Source organism: Octodon degus, unplaced genomic scaffold, assembly GCF_000260255.1.
Source record: "Octodon degus isolate 3935 unplaced genomic scaffold, OctDeg1.0 scaffold00097, whole genome shotgun sequence".
Lineage (NCBI taxonomy): Eukaryota > Metazoa > Chordata > Mammalia > Rodentia > Octodontidae > Octodon > Octodon degus.
Genome location: NW_004524673.1, coordinates 9,114,325 through 9,123,439, shown reverse-complemented (window position 1 = coordinate 9,123,439; position 9,115 = coordinate 9,114,325). Strand labels below are relative to the sequence as shown.

Genomic DNA, 9,115 nt, shown 5'->3' with positions numbered 1-9,115 from the left:
AAAAAAATAAATAAATAAAGTCAGGTTCAGATTACCTGATGGCTTTCTCTGAGTCTTTTCACACTGCTGAGTCCAGCTTCTGCCTAAAAGACCTATCATTTTATTTTATTTTTTAAGACCTATCATTTAAACACCAAATTGTTTAAGCAAAGTTTCAGGAAGGTTTCCAACGACAAGGCTTCAGCAACAATGAGTTGCAAAAGAAATCCTTAGGTAAGCAAGGGCTTAATTATTTAGAGGCAGTTATCTTTTTAGCTAGCATAAGGGCTGCTTCAGGTTAAATTAGGCCTATTCGAACTATTATTTCCAGAACAGAGCACAGTAACTTGTGGATAGAAGATGCTGAGCACAATAAGCAGTAATGAACAGCTGATATTTATTTAATGCCTATGACGTGGGTGACACACAGAGCACGCTGTACCAATTATTTCTCTTATTCTCACAACTATTCAGTGAAGTTGATTCTCCCTCACATCATTTACAGCTGAAGAAACTAATGCTCAGTGCTTTTTAACTACTCTGTTAAACTAAGACAAATCATATATTAGGGAATCAAGATTTGAGAGGAAAGTTTTAGATATATCCACTTTAGATTGGCCAGTACAAAAAAGTAAAAATCAATTATGAATTAGGTACACACATTCAGATATTGCATGATGGAGACTTATGTTACCATTTTGCCCGGCAAAGAATAGGCACTCAATATTTGAATCAATGTCACAAACACAATGGCTTTACTCATGGACACTGTTTCTAAGGTACTTTTCCCCACTGTAATGGGTGACTGGATGGATTCCTACCTTAGGTTTCTGTAGTGTCTGTGTCATGGAGCACGAGTAGGAGGGGCTTCCACCCCGATGCAGAATAACTCTCTACATGTTCGGGTGAACGACCTACTGCTCACCTAAAACAGCAGTCCTATGCCTCATGCAGCAAAGGGACAACCACATTGGTCTGCTGGTCCTCTCCGACCACTTTAATCTCATATTATTAAGCAAGGAATTTGCAAACCTACCCCAAAGCAACAACAACTACAAAATGATATCAGGCTAAAGATGGTTTTCGAGATGTTTATCTCAGCTCCATTCGCCGTGACTCAAACTGAGGATGTTTCCAGCATTAATGTGTTCCTGGCCACTTCACCAAGCAGCTGAATACATTCTCCCTTTCACAGCGACACTCCACAATGATCAAGCTTTCTGAGTGTCAGAGTCCCTATCACGTGAATGAGGATTTCAAAATCAAATGGCACAGATGTGATTCACAAAGGTATTTATGCCCACAAGGTAACTGTGGGTGGGATATGACAGTTACAGCAACTGCCACCCAGTCGTGTCAAGCATTTATCACAGCTTGCTCCATGAGAACTAGGAGGTGGTATGGGTCAAGGAATGCTGGGTGCTATATATAAAAAAGATTTTCTTTTTTCATTTTGTTTGTTTTTAAGCTAGCAGCAAAAAGCAGCTGAAAAGCAGACTCAATAACAACTAATTTTGTTAAAATGACATTCTGTTAGAATGCTTACCTCCCTACTGTTGAATCTATATGCATAGTGTTTTCCAGTAATTCAAATTTGACCCAACATTAAATTGCTATTAATGCAAAGAGAGAAAGCTTTTAGAAGTTTTTGTCCTAAGGGCCAGAGATATAGTTCAGTGGCACACAGCCCCTGCCTGACAAGCTCAAAGTCCTGAGTTCAATGCCTGATAACAAAAAAAAAGTCATCTTAACTTTCTTTAATATTATAGGCCAACACTATCACCACAGAAGGTCAAGAACATTTTCTGGGCTGGGGAGATAGCTCAGTGGCACAAGCACCTACCTGGCAAGTGTATGGTCCCAAAACCAATCTCCAGTATCAAAAAAAAAAAAAGTTTTCTATTCTCAATGATTCATCAATGATTATTGAATCTTTCCTGTACATCAGCATGCTGCAAGTACAAGATGGGGTCAAACCTCATCCACTCCTCATATTGAAGTAGCTTTCAGGGAAACTGAGGTCCTGCAGCTCACAGGTGCCGAATCTGTGGCCTGTAGAACCTCTGGTGTAGAACTGCATGCCCCTCCCCTAGTGGTCGTGTTAAGGATGAGCAGTGGCTAGAGGAATCCCATGCATTCAGACTCCAGGGGTAAGTGGTTTGAGGACAGACATCCCAGGATGTCTTTTTAATAAAGCTCCTTCCTGGGTACTTGAGTGGATTTCTGTTCTTTGCAATTAATCAGAAAGCAAGACATTTCAACCCTAAGTGATAATATACATGTTCTTTGTAAAATGAATGAATAAATATGTATAAATGAAAGAGTGTTGAATGCAATGAGATGGGACACTTAGCTGACTGAGAAGAAATTGTGATCATGAGACAAGATAAAGGCAATTTTAGCAGAGAATTGTGAAGTAATAAGGGGCTGCTAAGGGCTAACGTGATCCAGTGAAGTGTTTTAGAAGACTTGGGAACCTCTAACCATAGGAGAGAAGGCAGGATATTTTAAGCCACAGAATGTGCTCGAACTAAGAATGAGGCCATGCAAAGCATTCAGTGAATTAACTTTCCTAACTAATATGGAGTCAAACAGAATAAAAGTCAAAATTGGAAAGGAAATTTGGGATCACACAGGGAAAAATTCTAAAAGAAAGACTAAGGAATCTAGGCTTCCTCTTACAAAAAGAGAAAGAAAAAAAACCAGCCTTCATCCACCAAAGGTTAACTAGGGAGAGGATGTCAGTCAAAATAGCCTTCTAGCCTAAAAGGACAGGTGATGAAGGAGGTGTAAGAGTCAGGAGGTAAAGGTGCCCATGGTAACTGCCCAGGGATAAACAAGGTGCTTAGCTAGGATGTAACAGTAGGAATAGAAATTCAAGGCAGTGTGTGGCCTATTCCTAATAACAACAGATAACAATAGAGCTCCCTATTTCCATAATCTGTCAAAGCTGTATGGGAATCACATCAATTCTCCTCTAACCACAATGGGAAGTATAATTATCAGTGAGTGTGGTTATCTGTACTTATCAGCGAGGCTATAAAGTTGTATTTTCTTGGTAGGTGGGGATGTGATGGAGGAGTAGAAAGGGAAACCATGAGCACTAGCGCAGCACCTGTAGATTACGCCTCTTCACTGCTCCGCCCCTACAGCGGCACATCTTCATTTGATCAGCCCTTCTCTGCTTGAAGGTCTGATACCCCAGGAAGCCTGTGTGATGTTAAGGTAGTTTTCAGGGCTAAAGATGTAGCTGAGTGGTAGAGTGCTTGACTAGTGGGAGTAAGGCTCTTCAATCTGCTATACTAGTAAAAAAATAAAAATTTAAAAAAAGAGAGAGAAACCCAAAGCATAAATAAAGAGAAAAATAAAAGATGGGTGACAGGAAACAGAAAGATCTTTTGCAGATGGGAAGATGGCAAAGAGATGGGAGAATAAAAAGAGGGACAGGATATAAAGGGAATTAACTTACATACTGTAAAAATAGTGATACTAATAAATATTTTTTAAAAGTAGAGAAAGTTTCATCATGCAGAATGTTTACACTGACTTTTATTTATGTAGGAATCAATACGTCAAAGTGATAAATAAGGCATCTTTTCCGACTCATCTCTTCCACTCTCAATAGATCTCCACAGCTTAGACAGAACACACTGCCTGCACCTCAGCATCCACATGTGGTCTAGGCCAGGAAACCATGGACCACAAAAATCATCTAAGGGAAATGCAGGTCATGTATACCCTTCTTGAGGCCTCTCTTTAAATCCCACAATGACAGTGGATCAATTAGAAAAACTGAAACATAAAACAAGGATTTACTTTATCCGATCTGTGATTTCCATCACGGTGGCAGACTTCTGACACTCAGAGTGTAACTCGAGAAGCCAGGACAAGGAGAGGGAAAACCAGAGTCTTCTGATTATGGTGACACTGTGACAGGCAGTGTGAGAGAGATGATCTTACTCAGACTACAAATGACCTCTACCTCTAGCCTGACATCATGAAGTGAAGACTCAGAAGCCACACAAAATACAGAAATGTATTGGCTTTCTTGCCCAGTCTGCACTCACTCTCAGTCCAACCCTGGGTCTTGAACTGGTTCTTGGATGGTGCATTGTGTATCTGCTTCTCCAAGCTGCCTATCTCTTAAATCACAACCCCTTGGGTGCAGTATCTTACAACTCAAAGTTGGACTAGAAAGTGGCCTTTATTAGAGGCCTAAATATCAGTGTCCCTGCAATCATGGTGACTTGGAGTCTAACTTACTTTATGTGCCATTTCTATATACAGAGATGTCTATAAAAATTATTTTTGCCAAGGTAGTTACTGATCCAGAAGCAATTTTGTTAAATTCCAGACTTATGCCTACAGTACTTATCAAAACTTTAAAATTCTAATCTATACATACAGATATCTTAATGTAAATAAAGACATTTAAATGAAGTTCTCTTCAAAGTGATATCTCTCTGGAAGTTGCCAACTGCTTGGCCCACACCTGCTAGCAACACCTATTCTATGACTTCCAATTCTCAGGCAGTGTGGCAAGGAAGTGATTTAAACTTAACCACCTTCACAGCGAACCTGGTAGCTGATAGAAGGAAGCAAGCATGTCCCAGACCTCTCTGGGTATTAGTCCTGTGACCACAAGAAGATTGTTGTCCAAATTGCTTCTCTTAAGTAACAAGAAAGTGATCTATGCTTTCTTTAAACCCATTTCTGTTCTCTCTATTTATGGTAGTCATACCACACCCTCACCTTGGCTACAAAAGGTCTCTTCCTAGGTGACTCAAAGCCATTCTTCTACACTGGGCCATTAAAAACTCAGGAAGTCTAAGACAAGAAGCAGATGGTGGGGGCCGGGGAGATGGCTCAGTAGAATAAGCGCTTCCCTGGCATGTGCAAGGGCCTGAGTTCAGTCCTTGGTTCCGCAAAAAAAAAAAAAAAAAGAAGAAGAAGAAGAAGAAGATGGTAAAGGAGAGAATGTCTGTAAGCTACATCTCTATTACATAACACTGGCCATGTAACCTCTTAGCATTAGCCCTGAAAATACCTACTTGTCTATTGCTTCACAATAAACCAGTGCTCAAAGCAGATAAAACAGGCAAAAAGTTGTAGCTTTCTTTATTTAATGACCAGCAACAATCATGCTAGTACATATCATACTAACATATTGCTAAATTACAGGTTGAGATAGGACTAAATTTTTAACATGTTTGTCATTCATTCATTTTATCAATACCCATAAAACACCCAAAATTTTCAATCAGTAAGCCAGGTCCTGTTGGACACACTTCATAACTTTCTTAGGCCAGATCACCTGTGAAACTCCTAGTGCTATTGCCCTGTATCTATACAAGAAATACTGAATTGTGGATAACTGTGGTCATATGACGGGCTTTGGGATGGAGCCATATAACTTAGGATTGGATGGAATCCCACAATTACTAGAGTGACACCCCACAGCATTTCCTTTCTAATGCTGCAGAAATGGCTCATACCCCCATAAAGTCAAGCGTCTATAAGTTCAGGTCCTTGCATGATTACAAGGCGCAGGGACCACCTGCCAATCACACTGGACACAGCCTGGGAAACGAACTGCATTTAGCATGGAGTGGTGGACATAGTTGTTACTGCAGCGGAATTTAACCTCTCCTGATAATACACATCTAAAAAAAGAACAAAAGAAATCTGTAAAAGCTCCCACCCCAATCTGTTTTCTAAATCAGATAACAGAAAAGCACAGTTTGTTTCAAAATTTAAGTACAACAGGGATTGAGCCACACTTTGAAAAGTAGAGGGTGCTGACACTGTAGACAAAAAGAGAAGACCTCCCAGCAATGGTAGAACCTGACTGTTCACATGGAACTCAGCTGAAAGAGTATGAAGACTGTAGAGAAAAGGACACCTAGTTACAGGCCCAGCCACTTAGGAAGTAAAGAGCTCCCCACTAGAAGAGGCATTCAAGTAGATGCCGGATTAGCCTTGTCCTCAGAAGTCCAACCCACTCTTTGTTCATCTCTGTGAAGCTTTCACTGAACTGCATTACCAGCAGCTCTCCCTTTCTCCATGTCTATATAAATCTTGGAAGGTGATATATTTTTGTATCCCCACCCCACCCCCCATCTCCTGGCACTCTCACAGAGCCCATTATCTATCAGGTATCCAGTAAACATCTGCTGAATGAATGAATGCACAATGCAGAAAAGCAAGGCATCCAAAGGTCGGTCTAAAACCTCTAGGGCTCATCCAACCTAAATCTAAACACTGCTGCAGACATCTGGCAGTGGGAAGCCTCCTTCTAAAATAAAATAAATTATGCCACAATACAGCACTTTTATTATGACTTACCACTGTACACAATTTAAAACCACAATGAAACCTAACACTGCACTATGGCTATCTTTGTTCTTGGACGTGCATTTACATGTGCAGGCAGCTGTTTTCCCATGTGGAATTTTATGTGTGAGGTATTTATTTTTTCTGTTTGAAAAAAACCACACCCTTGTTTCTATTGCATTATCACAATCCCTATTATCCCATCACGTGGGCTTTCTTCTTGCAGCAAAACAGTACACACCCAGCATTATTGCTGACATAAAAATCAATTGTCAAAATACCTCTATCCTACCACCATAGTACTAACCTCATCTTTCCAAAGCACTGGCCTTTGTTTCAGTGGGAACCTGATCACTCACCTGCTTCTGCTAGTGGTTCCTGAGTGCTTTCAGTAGAAGGATAAATGCTAGTGTCAAACTTCTGTTTTTCAAGTCACCTTTCAAAACAAAACTACCCCAGAGGTGAATAACAAATCTTTTAAGTTTGAAACTGTTTTTCAAGATACTTAGGGGGGTAAAATGCCAATGGGAATTTGCCATATATTGTACTGTGCTGCAGTGCAAAGATGAGTTCTGGTCACCTCTAGCCTTCAGCAGTCTTCTTCCTATTAGAAAACCCAGAGTCTATTTCCATAACTGTTCTCATTCCCTGCTACTTGTGTGGGATGCGCAGGGCTCTGCCTTCTAGGAGACAGTGCCAATACCAAGGTGCCCTGGGAGTTCTGAAGGTTACATTTTCATTGCACTCCATCAAGAAAACCCAAGACCTAGTCAGGACAACATCAAAACTATCCTTGGAAAGAAAAGAACAGGCCAGAGGTTGTTCTATCTTGTTTTTTAAAGAACAAACATCCTAACATAAAACGCAGACTGAGTCTAATGGTTCATGGCTATCTAAATGGAAACTTAACTAAAGCTTCCTTTTCTGTTTTCTTTCTGCTTTCCAAACAGTGCTCCCTGCCACCTCCCAGCAACTTACTGCAAACCAGATTCTCTGGGTACTGCAAACACTATTACAGTGAAGGAATGGGGGGAAAAGATTATTTCATAAGAAGGTCACTGTATTTGACCAATGTCTTAATTGAACACTGGTCAGATTTATAGCCAGCCTTGCAATAGCAGCCTTACCATGATACCCTTTCAACGAATGATACCTCACCTATCAACTGAGGTCCAAACACATTAGTATAGATAAGAATGCTGTCTTATACCCGGTCCCCATATTCACATACAACTGTCTATGTACTGATCATATCAATAGTCCCATCAATCACGTGTAATTTATACAAACCCCAATACACACCCTACCCAAATGAATTCTTCAAAAGGAAGGTTTGAAGCCATTTGCTATTTCTTCTCCAAATCAAGGGTTTCAGCAGCCCCCACTCATACACAGATGGGAATACTGCTGATGCAGAAACCACCCGAACAGCCCCAACACTGTGGGCCCAAATGGCCCAGAGACACCCAGGTGGCTTCCCAGACTACTGGGGGTTACCTGCATCTGTCACCGAGTCCCTTTCACCCTTTTCTGCATGATGACACCAAGTGGGAATGGTAAGCGTTTGCGAAGCAAGAGGCTGACAAGCAGGAAGCACAATTGAGACTGAGCTTTGTTCAGCCTGCAGTGGAATACATGCAGAAAGGGTTAGTTGCGCGCAGCACAGAAAGAAATCCAAGCGCTCTCCCAGACCAGCGGGCCAGGGTGGGCGCACTGGAAGGAAAGGGCTGAGTTGTGATGGGCTGGTGGGACAAGGAAGGGGCATAGTGACTCCTAATTTTCTCTCTAGATTAAATAACCAAATCCCGCCTCCTCCGCAGTCTCCCCCGCCCCTAAATTCTCCAGTGGCAAAGCCTCTACTACCGTAGCAGCAGTACTCTCTCAGACAGGAATAGGAAAGGGCAAAGATTACCACCTCAGGGTAAAGATAGCGCTAGCGAAATACACTAGGTAAACCCGGTCAAATGAGAAAGTGGGGCGCCGGGACACCCGCCCAGGAAGATACAGTAGCGCAGCATTCAGGAGCATCCTTTGCTTCCTTCCACCACCTCATCAAGCTGCTGTCGCTATGTTTTGGCGATTTCCCTTCTCCTAAAGCCGCCCAGCGCTACCCCTACTACCACACCCCCACCGCAGGCGGTATGGGGACCGCCGCCGTTCAAGCAGCGCCCCACGAGTCCAGTCTGCTTTGTCCTGCAGCTGTCCTTCCAGAAGCAAACGCCCAGGCGCGCGAGTGCTTACAAAGACCCCCAAGGCCACTGTGCTCTCTTTTCCCAGGAATGGTCCCAGGGCAACTTCGGGAAGGTGCCCAACTCGGGGACTACGGAGGGACCCCCGGGGGCGTGCGCGGGCTTTGGGGCGCGCGGCGCGGGCACGAGGCGGCTCCCTCCAACCGGAGCTCCGGGGGCATCCGAGGACTCGGCGGAGCCGCCGGCAGCGTCGCTCTCCTGCCCCAGCCGCGCACCCAACTCTGCCAGCGCTTGGGAGAACACAACTCCCAGGACCACCTCCCCCGCGACCCGCCCGCCCTGCTCTTCTTTCCCCGGGCTCCCAAGGCCCCGCCACCCCACCCACCGTCCAATGGGTACCCCTGAAAATACCGCGGGCGGCTGCTGCCTTCCCGACTTCCCTGTATGCAGGCGGTGCGAGGGCGCACGCACTCTTCTGCACCCTTCCCTCCGCGCGCGACTCGGGAGGGCGCGGAGCGAGGCAACAAACAGAAAGTCACCGACCTTCCTGCGCAGCGGGCTCGGGCGCTGCTACGCGCGCGGCTGTGGCAGCCTCGCCGGGGGTCCCGGCGCCC

At 43.7% G+C, this 9,115-nt stretch overlaps 1 protein-coding gene across 4 annotated transcripts in view; it reads right to left on the bottom strand.

The window, feature by feature from the left end:
* Rnf152 (ring finger protein 152) overlaps positions 1-9,115 on the bottom strand; it is an 87,156-nt gene extending 78,041 nt beyond the window's left edge. For 3 of the 4 annotated variants that reach the window (XM_023723143.1, XM_023723142.1, XM_023723141.1), the window contains exon 1: positions 9,045-9,115. The gene's annotated coding sequence lies outside the window, so the exon portion shown is untranslated. Of the gene's footprint in view, positions 1-7,809; positions 7,831-9,044 lie in introns of those variants that run through there. The other variant, XM_023723145.1, reaches the window with a different exon arrangement.